Source organism: Aquarana catesbeiana, linkage group LG01 (genome assembly GCF_042186555.1).
Source record: "Aquarana catesbeiana isolate 2022-GZ linkage group LG01, ASM4218655v1, whole genome shotgun sequence".
Lineage (NCBI taxonomy): Eukaryota > Metazoa > Chordata > Amphibia > Anura > Ranidae > Aquarana > Aquarana catesbeiana.
The window spans coordinates 58,814,066-58,829,189 of record NC_133324.1 but is presented as its reverse complement, the minus strand read 5'-3'; the positions used below and the strand labels follow the sequence as shown (position 1 = coordinate 58,829,189).

Genomic DNA, 15,124 nt, shown 5'->3' with positions numbered 1-15,124 from the left:
CCTCTGAGGGCTCTTGCTGACTGCAGGAATCTCCTCTGAGGGCTCTTGCTGACTGCAGGGAACTCCTCTGAGGGCTCTTGCTGACTGCGGGAACCTCCTCTGAGGGCTCTTGCTGACTGCGGGGAACTCCTCTGAGGGCTCTTGCTGACTGCAGGAACCTCCTCTGAGGGCTCTTGCTGACTACAGGAACCTCCTCTGAGGGCTCTTGCTGACTGCGGGAACCTCCTCTGAGGGCTCTTGCTGACTGCGGGAACCTCCTCTGAGGGCTCTTGCTGACTGCAGGAACCTCCTCTGAGGGCTCTTGCTGACTGCTATAACCTCCTCTGAGGGCTCTTGCTGACTGAGGGAACCTCCTTTGAGGACTCTTGCTGACTGCAGGGATCTCCTCTGAGGACTCATGCTGACTGTGGAGACCTCCTTTGAGGTTTATAGCCCTTCATGCAAAATCTTTTGCGTCTGCAGAATGATTCATCATAGACTTGAATGAGGCCGTACACCTATAGAACAAATGTTAGGAGTATGATCCTATTAAGTCCAATTTTGACATATACTCTAGGCTGTAAACACTGGAGGAGGCCGCAATCTTTACAGAGAGCAAAGGAGGCACTTAAGTGGGTGGTTGTAGCTCAGATTAGAGAACAAGGGAGGTGGGGCTGAAGGTTTTTTTTTCATAATTAGTTTTCCAATTTCAGCATTACAATGTTACTATGAAGATCATCAATATACAGTAACAGTCTTATCTTGCATGGAGTAATAAAATGTCGAAGCCCCGACGCGTTTCGACCTATTGCGGTCTCTTCAGGGGGCACGTCTGAATCTATAAAACAATACAAATATTGAAAATAGTATATGATTTTCTAAAAAAGATCACAATTGAATAAACCATAATGATGGGTTTTACCGTTGAAGTGAAGTAGGCATATCTAGTGGGGGCATTGGGGAGCCATGGAGGGGTCCGGGCGGCGCGCAGGCCATCCCCAACACCCACCCGGGGAAAGAGCCAGCCCCCTGGGGCTTACAAGGAGCCACACTGGTACACGTCCCCCCGGGGGAGCGGGAGACCGAACACCTGCAACAGACATCCATGAGCAGCCATTAAAGAAGTAATATATTTGTGTATAAGTCATCATAGTAAAAATTAATTAATTTGAATTATATAGATATATGGAGACCAAAAATGTGTGTATGTTTTTAGGGATGGTAGTTGAATCACATAGATTAAACAAATAAATAATCAAATTGAATTAGTATTGCTGGCAACCCAAATCTAATGTGCAAGTAGTACCTAATGTGTGAGTGAAAATGTGTGCTATGAGTGAAAAAAAGGGGAATCCTTGGGAGAGTGCATAATGAGGAAAATCCTGGTGTGATGGTGTGACAGGCCTAATGTAATGATGTGATGAACCTAGTGTTGGCGAAATAAGTGAAGAGTGAAAAAACAAACCAAACAAATAGGGTGAGGAAAAAATGTAGAGCCAACCAAATAGCAATGTGTGAGGAAAGAAGGGGTGTGAAATGGGATGGCGTGACTAGGAAACATAAAAATTTACCTTGTGCTGTATAAAGTTGTATGAGGTATGTGAAGCTGGTTGGCTTGGCAATGACCAAGCTGCAATTACTAAAAAACGAATACCGTTAGTCCTGAACAGCAGGGAAAAACTGTTAGCTGGTAGACATTGAGGTCTACCAGCTAACAGTTTTTCCCTGCTGTTCAGGACTAACGGTATTCGTTTTTTAGTAATTGCAGCTTGGTCATTGCCAAGCCAACCAGCTTCACATACCTCATACAACTTTATACAGCACAAGGTAAATTTTTATGTTTCCTAGTCACGCCATCCCATTTCACACCCCTTCTTTCCTCACACATTGCTATTTGGTTGGCTCTACATTTTTTCCTCACCCTATTTGTTTGGTTTGTTTTTTCACTCTTCACTTATTTCGCCAACACTAGGTTCATCACATCATTACATTAGGCCTGTCACACCATCACACCAGGATTTTCCTCATTATGCACTCTCCCAAGGATTCCCCTTTTTTTCACTCATAGCACACATTTTCACTCACACATTAGGTACTACTTGCACATTAGATTTGGGTTGCCAGCAATACTAATTCAATTTGATTATTTATTTGTTTAATCTATGTGATTCAACTACCATCCCTAAAAACATACACACATTTTTGGTCTCCATATATCTATATAATTCAAATTAATTAATTTTTACTATGATGACTTATACACAAATATGTTACTTCTTTAATGGTTGCTCATGGATGTCTGTTGCAGGTGTTCGGTCTCCCGCTCCCCCGGGGGGGCGTGTACCAGTGTGGCTCCTTGTAAGCCCCAGGGGGCTGGCTCTTTCCCCGGGTGGGTGTTGGGGATGGCCTGCGCGCCGCCCGGACCCCTCCATGGCTCCCCAATGCCCCCACTAGATATGCCTACTTCACTTCAACGGTAAAACCCATCATTATGGTTTATTCAATTGTGATCTTTTTTAGAAAATCATATACTATTTTCAATATTTGTATTGTTTTATAGATTCAGACGTGCCCCCTGAAGAGACCGCAATAGGTCGAAACGCGTCGGGGCTTCGACATTTTATTACTCCATGTAATGTAATGATGTGATATGCATTTTGCCGTTTATGAAATATGAATTCATCATTGTACTAGATTTCACATGAATACATGACATCTTGTCAAATAAATTGTTATACTAATGATCTTTTGTAATGGTACATCTTGCTGCTTTAAAGCCCAATCAGGGGAATCCTAAATTCTTTTATCTATTTCAGGGTGTGCAGCTTCCTTGTTCTCTCCCATGTATGTCCCCCCTTAGTTACAGTCTTATCTTGTTTAATATCAAATGATGATACGAACAGACATTGCATAATATGACATTTCCAGTACAGAAACACAATGCATAGTGATAGAAATGGGGGGAGGGGGTTAAGTAATGTTGCCTTATTGGGGTGACCGATTTGATTTTAGTTTACCACACACAATAGGTACTGTACATGTTGCCCATGCTGCATCCAGAAGTACTAAACAAAGCTTAGAAAAGCCCTGGGCACAGCTACACAGGCTGAGCAAGAGCCTTTGGCTTAGCTGGCAGTGCATACTGAGAATTGCGGCACAGCTTGCAATAAAGGGTCATTACATTCCAACAAAAAAAATTGCAAGTTAGACTTACCGGTAACTTGTTTTCCAATAGGCTTTCAGGACAGCACCCGAGAGATCATGGCTCCTCCTCCCACAGGAAACACCTCATCAATTAGGTCTTTAAATTGGAATCCTCCACGTTGCCTCATCAGTTGTTTGTAGAGAACTCCAGCCCCAGCTGCAACACATAAGTGACAGTTATATCATAGTATTACAGCATTAGCATAAACAAAGGGCGGGTTACTGCTGTCCTGAAAGCCTATTGGAAAACAAGTTACCGGTAAGTCTAACTTGCAATTTTCCAAATCGTCTTTCAGGACAGCACCCGAGAGGATAATCGAGACTTACTCCATTTAGGGTGGGACAACAGCCTGTAAGACTTTCCTTCCAAAAGCCTGGTCCCCAGCCGTCATGAGATCTAACCTATAATGACGGGCAAAGGTTGTCAGACTTGTCCAAGTAGCTGCCTTACAGATTTGTTCGGGGTTGGCGCCAGCTTTTTCTGCCCAACTCACCGCGGAAGCTCTTGTAGAATGAGCCCGGACATTTAATGGACTCTCCAGACCTGTAAGGGAATAGGCTTCTGAGATAGCCATTCTTAACCATCTGGCAATGGTTGCTCTAGAAGCTTGTCTTCCTTTTTTATTACCGGAAAATAAAACAAACAGAGCATCTGAACATCTAAAGTCTTTAGTGTTTTCCAAGTAACTCAAGACTGCTCTTTTAACATCCAGGGTATGGAATTCTTCTTCCTTCTTACCCGATGGATTAGAACAAAAGGTAGGAAGTATTATTTCCTGAGTTCGATTCTGGATCGAAGCGACCTTCGGCAAAAAATTAGGATCCGTCTTCAGAACAATTCGGTCTGAAAAAATGAAAAAGAAAGGCTCCCTGATTGATAAGGCTTGCAGCTCACTGACTCTTCGAGCTGTTGTAACAGCCACTAAAAACACTGTTTTCAAAGTAATAAATTTCAGGGAGGCTAAATTAATGGGTTCAAAAGGTTCCTTGGTCAGGGCCTGTAGAACAACCGATAAGTCCCATGCTGGACAGCTTTTGATTACCACTGGTCTAGACCTGGTAAGAGCTTTGAAGAATCTTATTACTAGGGGTTCTGATGAAATGGATTTTTCCAGGAATACCCCCAGCGCAGCAACCTGAACTTTGAGGTGCTGACCGCTAAGCCCTTGTCCGCCCCTTCTTGCAGAAACTCAAGCACAGAAGAAATTTGTTTTGGAGATCTGTCAGATGCTGTGCACCAGGAGTTGAAGATTTTCCAGACTTTGGAATAGATTGCTCTTGTAACCTTCTTTCTACTAGACAGAAGGGTAGCTACCAACCTATCCGAGAAACCTTTCCTCTTCAAGAGCTGCTCCTCAGTAGCCAGGCCGTGAGCTTTAGTTTTGCTACTTCCTGGTGAAATAGAGGACCTTGTAACAGAAGGTCTTTTCTTAACGGAAGGTGCCAGTAAGGTTCTTGTTGCATCTGGAGAAGGGATGAAAACCAAGGCCTTTTTGGCCGGAAAGGAGTGATGAGAATCACTGTTGTCCCCTCCTTCCTGATTTTCGCTATGACCCGAGGGATAAGCTGAAACGGGGGGAATGCGTAACAGAGGTGAAACTTCCAATCTTGTGCCAGAGCATCCACTCCCAGTGATGTCTCGTTCCTGTCCAGGGAGAAGAAGCGAGACATTTGCGAGTTTTCCTGGGTGGCAAAGAGATCCACTCTTGGGCACCCCCATTTCTGCACTATTAACTGGAAGACTTCTGGATTCAATTGCCACTCTGCTTCTAAAATCTGGTTCCTGCTTAGGAAATCCGCCACTCTGTTTAGGGTCCCTTTTAAATGGACCGCGGATAAGGATAGAGTATGGAGCTCTGCCCAACTCAGAATGCCTTTTGCCAAACTCTGCAGAACCTTGCTTCTGGTTCCCCCTTGTCTGTTTATGTAAGCCACCGCCGTGGCGTTGTCTGACAGGATCTGAGTATGTTGCCCCTGGACTTCTTTCGCAAAGGTCAGTAAGGCCATTTCTATAGCTTTTAGTTCCCTCCAATTTGAGGACCTCAGGGCATCTCTTGTGTCCCACGAGCCCTGGGCCCACCGGCCGCTCACATGAGCCCCCCAACCCCAGGAACTGGCATCTGTTGTCAACCTCACCTGAGTTGGGAAGGACCATAACAGCCCCTCTGAGTACCTTTTCTGGTTCTTCCACCACCACAGACTTCTTTTTACTGAAGTAGGAATCTTCACTAATGAATCTAGTGAATCCTGCTGGTGATTCCAGGTTTTTAACAGGAAACTTTGCAGAGGTCTGAAATGGAGCTTTGCCCACTGGATGGCCGGAATGGAAGAGGTCAGGGTTCCCAATGCTGACATAACCTTCCTGATGGACAGAACTTGATTGGACTGTAGCAATGACACTACTTGAATCAACTTTTTCTGTTTTTCCTCTGGAAGAAAAATTTTTTGTTCTAAAGAGTTGATACGGAAACCCAGGAATAACACTTCCTGTGAGGGAATCAGACTTGATTTTTGAAGGTTTAAAATCCACCCCATGGATTCTAGATGAACACGGGCTCTGAGCAAGTTTTCTTGAAGACCTTCTCTGGTCTGGGCAAAAAACAGCAGGTCGTCCAGATAAGGAATAACTGAGATCCCCTCTAGACGCAGAGGCGCCAGAGCTTCGGCCATTATTTTCGTGAAGACCCTTGGGGATGATGACAGACCAAACGGGAGTGCTCTGAATTGCAGATGTACCACCTTCTTCCCTTCTTTCAGTGCTAACCTCAGATATTTCTGCGATCTGGCGGCAATAGGAATGTGGAGGTAGGCATCTTGTAAATCTATTGATGCCATATAGCACCCTTGGTACAGGAGGTTTCTTACTGAAAATATTGAATCCATCCGAAACCTTCTGTATTCTACCGATTTGTTCAGCATTTTGAGATTCAGGATAAGACGGAACTTTCCTGAAGGTTTCTGAACCAGAAAGACATGTGAGTAGAACCCCTGGAAGAACTCCCCCGCTGGGACCGGAACAATGACTCTCTGATTTTTCAGTTCCTGAATTAAGGACTTCATGGCGAGAGCCTTGACTGCGTCCCTTGGGACGTTTGTCACCAGGAATCTTCTTGGAGGTTCTTCCGTGAATTCTATCACATACCCCTGGGAGAGCATCTTTACAACGAATTGATTTGAGGAAAAGGCTCTCCACTGAGGAAGAAACTCCTGTAGTCTTCCCCCGACCTTGACAGAGTCATTGTGGTTTTGCGGAGGCCGCAGGAGGATTGAAGAGCACTCCACCCCTACCTTTGGGCTTCTGAGAAGACCATGACTTCCTCTTGCCCTGCATTTTCCCTTCCTGCTGACCTTTTTGGGGCCGAAAGAAACGCTTACGGGTTTGCACCTGTTTCTTCCTAACTGGAAATGACTTTTTCTTATCTGCCGTTCGGTCAAGAATGGACTCCAGCTCTGAACCAAATAGCAGATCACCCGCAAACGGAATACCACACAATCTATTTTTAGATGCAGCATCTCCTGGCCACGTCTTCAGCCATAAGGCCCTTCTGGCAGAATTTGTCAAAGCTGCTGACCTTGCTGACATGTGGATAGATTCCGCAGACGCATCTGCAATATATGATATTGCTGCCGACAGGGTTGAAAAAGAGTCTAGAATCTCCTGTTTTGAGGAATCTGCTATGACATGGGCTTTCAACTGGTTAACCCAGTGATCTAAGTTCCTTGCAACACAGGTTGTTGCCATTGCTGGTTTCAGATTGTGCATTACTGATTGCCAGGTTCTTTTAAGAAGCAGGTCCATCCTTTTGTCCATGGGCTCCTTCAGAGTGCCCATATCCTCAAAGGCTAGGTCCGTAGACTTAGAGACCTGGGAAAAGGCAGAGTCCAATTTTGGAACCTTATTCCATATAGAATCTGGATTTTCTTCAAATGGAAATCTTTTCTTGTGAGCCCGGGAAAAGAAAGGCTTTTTCTCAGGTTCCAGCCACTCTTTTTTAATCATATCAGTGATAACTGAATGGACTGGAAAAGAACGACCTTTTGAATCTCCTAAACCAGCATACATGCGGTCATGCAGGGAGAGTTCCTTCTTTTCCTCTTCTATCCCCAAAGTGGCATGGATTACCTTCAGGAGTCCTCCCACCTCTTCTAGTGACAATTTGTATTTAGAAGTGGTATCTGATTCATTTTCCTCCTCCTCAGAATCTGTATCATCTGGAGCGAGGGAAACGGACCTTTGAGAAGCGTCCTGGGATATTGGACCCCCAAAAATTATTTGAGAACCGCTCTGGGGTTCTGAAGATGGCTGCGGAACCAGAGGATCCCTAGAGGGACCTGGCTCCTCTCTTAGGTTTGACCTAAAAGCTTGAAAGGTGGCCCGGAGCTCATCCTTTATTGTTGACACTAAGTCGCCACAAACGGATGGAGTCTCCTCTTTGACCAAATTTGTAATGCACTCTGCACAAAGCGTTTTGGTCCAAGCATCGCCTAATTTTTCTTTGCAAACAGGGCACCTTTTCTTGACTGGTTGGGCAGAACCTTTGGCCTGGACAAACAGAAAAGAGACAAGCAACCACGCTTAAAAGGCTGTAATACAGCGCAAATAATCCACCCAGGTGCACTAAGGAAGAAACCTCTCATTTCCATGTGCCCAGCAAGCCACCACCACCTAATCCCCTGTTGTAGGGCAGATATCTAAATCTAGCCACTGCAACATACCTTCTGAGAGGGGGGTGGGGGGGGGGTGGTGGGGGGAAGGGGGGGGAAGGGTGAGTAACCCCCCCACAGGAGAAAACGGCCCAGGGTAATAGAGGACACAGTCCCTTACCTTAGCCTTGCTGGCGCCTTGGCTTGCCCCCTTCTCCGCTGCATCGCTATCCATAGCTGTCTGCGGTGCGTGGTAGAACGACCGGTTCCAGATTCGAAAACGCCGCTGCGCTGACCTGGAACCGGAAATAAGGCGCCAGGTGACCCTGCCCTCTCCCACTGCACTTTGCGCCGGAAATGACGCACGCGCCGACCCGGAAGTGCTGCCTGGACGTGGCTGAAGCGCTCTTCTGCCACCAGCAACATGGCGGCCGCCACCGCTCGTTCCCTCTGTAAAAGGGAACAGAGGACGGCCACCTGTAGGCCAAAAAAAAAATTTTTAGACAGCACCCCCGGACGTACAGGCTCTCCCCGAGCACGGAAGAGGGAGAGGGAGCCCACGGGACCATCCATATAAGAGGCAAGTGGGAGGCTCACTCTCCTAGCCTAAAAAAGACCTATCAGGTGAGAACCTGTGTCTCCCAGGATAACCTGAGAGATCATGGCTCCCACCAGAGGTGTTCCTCCAGCTGGAGGAAACACAAAAAACTGATGAGGCAACGTGGAGGATTCCAATTTAAAGACCTAATTGATGAGGTGTTTCCTGTGGGAGGAGGAGCCATGATCTCTCGGGTGCTGTCCTGAAAGACGATTTGGAAAACTGAGATTTCACTTGTAGGTGGAAGCTGTTGTTGAATTATCAGTTGGCTTCCTAATATATAATTTCATGGGGGGGATTGTGGTGTCGCCATTTCTGTGAAAATACTTGTTGCCTGGCTGTTATGGTAAATTTTATTTGACTTTACTATACTACTTCACAGTCAACATCTCAAAGTATTGATGCCAGAAGGTTAAACTGGCCATAGGGCTCAAATTGTGGGCTATTCCTGCTGAACTGGAAACAATTCTCCTTGGGATTTGGACTTTACCGACATTAAATTAAATGTACAATAGTATTGTATTAAAAAATATTTATTTGTGATACATGATTAAAAACAGGTAACATGGAGTATACATTACAACAGCAACTCGAAATACAACTTATACAAGCTTGTAAATTGTAACGGATATCCTTCCCCGACGCGTTTCAGAGTCTTAATTCAAGTACTCCTTCCTCAGGGGTATATAGGACATCAAATCTCTGCAATATACAGAAGGTCAAAAGGCGTTCATGCATATACATTGGGGTCAAATATGCATAGTTTAACATCTGAGACTTACAGTTGTTACATAGAGTTGGATATGTGCGGACACTCCATGTGAATTAAAACAGCACACAACGTACATATCAGGGATTGCCGCCCCTCATCCCCAACAGACCAATGTGAGTTTAACTGTATATAATATAAAGGTGTCAGGGCTGGGCTCAGCCCTTCCTTCTCTGAGCTGGCCGCTCAGCTGTTGGCTAATTGCCAGCTCCCATCTCTCTCCACAGTTACTCACCTGTTGATGATATCCTGCTCGTCAGTCCTGCCTACTTAAGCCGTCCAGTCCAGAGAATCTCTGCCTTCGCCTTGGTCAACATCACAGAAACTTTCTCCTGCGATCCTGTTCAAGACTTGCTTTGCTGACATCCCTTCTGGCTCCAGATTCTGCTTGCTGTTGCACTACATTGATTCCTGACTTCTGGCTTGGCTGACTATCTGTTCCGGTTTCTGAACTTTGGCTATGTTTTGACTACGTTTGTTCTTTTTACTTTTATTATTAAACAAGTGTGATTTAACTGTACTTCTGTCTCGCCTGATTTCATGGCTTCTGACAAAAGGCCAATGTTTCAGATGTCATAGGGTACCTCGAAGAAAATCCCTTGTGTGTGAGAAACGTCTCCAGACCCAATGTGGCCAACAGATGGAGTCCTATAATTATAATGCAATAATGGGTAGCCTATTTATGGGCAAAATGTATATATACATTGGATAAATCTGTATTATAATATATAGAGCATACCTTAGGGCTGGTGGTTCATGCATGAGGCTTTTATTTTATTTTTTGGTTGAATAATGATTTGATTTGGTAAATTTTCTATATTTTTGGATGCATAGAATGCACTTTTTGGTTAAGTTCTATTGGCAGACAGCATGTCTAATTTTATTTGTTTTCTTTTTTTAATGCACAATAAAAAAATAGTGTAGAATAATACTTGGCTATGTGTTTTACTTCAAATGACAGTTTGAGAGTAGGCAGTTACATTTAAAAAAATACAATGTAAAATTACCAAGGGACACCAACATACCGTAGTTGTATCTTTGATTCTAAAAACTACGGGATAATAGTGTTGTGGTAACTTGCACCAAAAAAAAAAAAAAAATAACAAGCATAATAATATTATTCTTGATATCACTAGAAAAAAAAATCCTTAGAAAATTTGTTTGCAATAACTCCATCAGTATCACCAGCAAAGCAGCTTCATTATTATCCCATTAAAGAAGAAGAGAATTGTGCGCTGCATTTCGAAATGTCATAATTTGCCGCGTCACGAATGTTAATTCTCCATTGCGAACGCTAGTTTACAAGACCGACCGCTTCTGGCTCCTCCTTGCTTCCGACCATGTGTGTTTGTACTTTGCACTTTTGTCCGACGGACTTGTGTGCACACGCTCAGAAAATCCGACAACAGACATTTGTCTGCGGAAAATTTTAAAGCCTGCCATCCAACATTTGTCTGTGGAAAATCAGCCAACAATTGTCCGATGGAGCGTACAAACGGTCGGATTTTCCGCCAACAGCCTGTCATCACACAAATCCCGTCAGAAAATCCGATCGTGTGTACGAGGCTTTATTATAAAACTCCATCTGTGGGCCTCAGTGGGTCTGGAGACGTTTCTCACACACACAAGGGATTTCCTTTGAGGTACCCTATGACATCTGAAACATTCGCCTTTATATTATATACAATTGAACTCACATTGGTCTGCTGGGGATGAGGGGCGACAATCCCTGATGAGTACGTTGTGTGCTGTTTTAATTCACATGGAGTGTCCGCACATATCAGACTGTAACAACTGTAAGTCTCAGATGTTAAACTATGCATATTTGACCCCAATGTATATGCATGAACATCTTTTTGACCTTCTGTACTTATATCGTAGAGATTTGATGTCCTATATACCCCTGAGGAAGGAGTACTTGAATTAAGACTCTTAAATGCGTCGGATGAGGGATATCTGTTGCAGTTTACCAGCTTGCATAAGTAGTATTTCGAGTTGCTGTTGTAATGTATACTCCATGTTACCTGTTTTTAATCATGTATCACGAATAAATATTTTTTATTACAATACTATTGTACATTTGTTTAAGTGCTGGTAAAGTCCAAATCCCAAAGAGGAATGGTTTCTTGTCTTATACCTAGGATGTTGGCACTGTGAATCGATCACTGATACTCTTCACATTCCTGGTGAACTGGTCAAATTTGAGCCATGGGTGGCCAATGGAAAAGTATTGGTTGAACAGTGACTGCATCCTACCCGGGGCTTTTCTCCCTCAGGGATTAGGTACAGGTACTGCCCCCTTTTAGGTCACCCCTTGTCTCTGCCCCCACCACCGTACCTTGGTTGTGGCAATAAACTGCCCCAGCAACAAAATAACCCCCCCAGCAACAAGAGACCAGCCTAGCAACAATAGATTCCCCCAGCAACAATAGACCCCCCTAGCAACAATAGATTCCCCCAGCAACAATAGACCCCACTAGCAACAATAGATTCCCCCAGCAACAATAGACCCCACTAGCAACAATAGATTCCCCCAGCAACAATAGACCCCCCTAGCAACAATAGATGCCCCAGCAACAACCTGTAAACTGCCCCAGCAATAAACTGCCCCAGCAACAAAATAACCCCCCCCAGCAACAAGAGACCCCCCTAGCAACAATAAACTGCCCCAGCAACAAAATAACCCCCCCCCAGCAACAAGAGACCCCCCCTAGCAACAATAGATTCCCCCAGCAACAATAGACCCCCCTAGCAACAATAGATTCCCCCAGCAACAATAGATTCCCCCAGCAACAATAGACCCCACTAGCAACAATATATTCCCCCAGCAATAATAGACCCCCCTAGCAACAATAGATGCCCCCAGCAACAATAGATGCCCCCAGCAACAATAGATTCCCCCAGCAACAATAGACCCCCCTAGCAACAAATAGATTCCCACAGCAACAATAGACCCCACTAGCAACAATAGATCCCCCAGCAACAATAGACCCCACTAGCAACAATAGATTTGCCCAGTAACAATAGACCCCACTAGCAACAATAGATTTCCCCAAGAATAGACCCACTGCAACATTAGACCCAAAAGCAACAAAAGTTACACCCCTGCAACAACAGATTCATGCCAGCAACAACAGATCCCTCTAGCAACAATAGACCCCCCCCCCCCAACAAAATACCTACCCAGCAACAATAAATCCCTCCCCAGCAACAATAGACCCCTGCAACAACATACTGAATGTGCTGATAAATCTCATTGCAGCCAGCAGCAATAGACACCTTGAAGCAACAATAGATCACCAGCAGGAATCAACTGCCACAGCATCAAAATACCCCCCCCCCCAACAAGGGACCCCCCTAGCATCAATAGATTACCCCAGCAACAACAGACCCCACTAGCAACAATAGATTACCCCAGCAACAACAGACCCCACTAGCAACAATAGATTTCCCCAGCAACAATAGACTGCCCCAACAACAGACCCACCGCAATATTAGACCCAAAAGCAACAAAAGGTACACCCCTGCAACAACAGATCCATGCGAGCAACAACAGATCCCTCTAGGAACAATAGACCCCCCCCCCAACAAAATACCTACCCAGCAACAATAAATCCCTCTCCAGCAACAATAGGCCCCTGCAACAATATACCCCCCCCAGCAACAATAGATCCACCCTTGCAACAACAGACCCCCCCAGCAGTCAATATCAATAGACCCTCCAGCAGCCAACATTAATAGACCCCTCCCTCAACAGTAGATCCCTCTGAGCAATAATTGACCCCTCAGCAACATACACCCCCCACCCCACCCCCCACACGTGCAAAAAAAGACCTTTTCAGCAAAAATAGCCCCACCCCGCAACATCAGATCCCCCTCACTGACAATAGATCCTCCAGCACATGGCAGCACTGCTTCCCATTCCCATATATTCAGTGCTGGAGGTGCCCAAACTGCATTCCCCCACCTTTCCGCTAAACAAAAGCTCTGATTCTATCAGATGCAGTCACTGTTCGGCAGCGCTATGGTACATAACTCAGGCAATCACGGATACCACAGCTGCTGACGACAATGGCGACAATGAAGATTCCGTTTAGCTCTTGTTCTGAATGAGAAAAAAGTGAGCCATGCATGGCTAGCCTTAGAGTGACAGTCAGGCGATAAGCATTTTCAGATGGGGCAGCCACCAATCCAAATTTCTAAGCAGACAAAAATCCAGCAGAAAGAGTAAGACCCCTCCAGAATGGACCAGACAGGTGGGCGGAGCTGGGAACACAGGTGTCGGTTATCTTACTACTGCACGGTGCGATTTGTCCTGTGATTTGACAGTTCCAAGTCGCATGACAAGTCGCACCCCGTTGCCGTCAATGAAACCATTCAAATTGACGCGATTCATGACGCAGCGACTTCGAAAAAGTTCCCGCACTACATTTTTTTCCGCCAATTGTGCGGTTGTGCGATGCTGTACCCAAATAAAATGTATGTCCTTTTTTCCCAACAAATAGAGTTTTCTTTTGGTGGTATTTAACCACCTCTGCATTTTTTTTAGTTTTTGTGCTATAAACAAAAAAAGATCGACAATTTTGAAAAAAAAAAATATATTTTTTTACTTTCTGCTATAAAACATATCCAATTAAAAAAATGCAAAAAATCGAATTTCTTTATCGATTTAGGCCAATATGTATTCTGCTACATATTTTTGGTAAATAAATCCCAATAAGCATATATTGATTGGTTTATGCAAAACTTATAGCGTCTACAAACTAAGCAGTAGATTTATTTTTACTAATAATGGCGGTGATCAGCGACTTATAGCAGGACTGCGATATTACGGCGGACATTCTGACACTAACTGACACTTTTTGGGGACCAGTGACACTAATACAGTGATCGGTGCTAAAAATATGCACTGTCACTGTACTAATGACACTGGCTGGGAAGGGGGTTAACATCAAGGGCAATCAAAGGGTTAACTGTGTGCCTAACCCGTGTTTTACTACCGTAGGAAGGTGCTTTTACTAGGGGAAGACATGGATTCATATCCCCATACCTCCCAATGTTTTGAGATGGGAATGAGGGACACCTATCAGCAAAAGTATGCAGGCATAGGACACACCCCTTGCCACACCCCCTTAAAGAAGAATTGTACAAAAAAACAAGTGCTTTTTTTTACCACTACTATTCCTTTCTATTGCCTTTTGGAATTTACAAACGCAGCAATTTAGAAATCAGATGAAATGTTTAGCGCTGGAAAACACTTTTTGATAGATAAAAAGTGCATTTTATATACATCTATATAGATCAGACCAAAATGAGGGAGGAGGAGGAGGAAAGAGGGAGAGAGGGACATTGTTCCAAATCAGGGACAGTCCCTCCAAATCAGGGACAGTTGGGAGCTATGATATTCCTTTACAGGAACACAGGATCCATGCCTTCCCTCCTGTCAGAACGGCGATCTGCCTTGTTTCCATAGGCAGATCATCATTCTGCCTCTCTGAAGGATGATCGATGGGTGCCGGCAGACATTGAGACCGCGGTACCCGCTGATAGGGCATGCATGCCCCCTACCCGTTAATGCTGGATCAACTATATATACATGATCTGGCGCAGAGGTGCCGCCGTGTAGCAGTAAAACTGCTTTAGGGCAGACCTTAAGTGGCTAAACGAAGCCGTAAACCGCAATCTAATCGGAGGTGCAAATCGCACTGATCTGAGGCTTTGAAATTGCACTGAAGCAGCCTGATTTTAAAGCCACACCAGTGTGAACCAGGTCTTAGAGCCCAATCACACCACCCCAGGTGTGTTAATGCATAGCTCCCAACTGTCCCTGATTTCGAGGGACTGTCCCTGATTTGGAGCAATGTCCCTCTGTCCCTCATTCCTCCACATTTGTCCCTCATTTTGGTCTGATCTATGTAGTTGTATATAAA

At 44.7% G+C, this 15,124-nt stretch overlaps 1 protein-coding gene across 2 annotated transcripts in view; it reads right to left on the bottom strand.

Annotated features, from left to right (window-relative positions):
- Positions 1–15,124, bottom strand: part of ST8SIA5 (ST8 alpha-N-acetyl-neuraminide alpha-2,8-sialyltransferase 5) — a 143,554-nt gene that overhangs the window by 68,929 nt on the left and 59,501 nt on the right. The window lies entirely within an intron of this gene.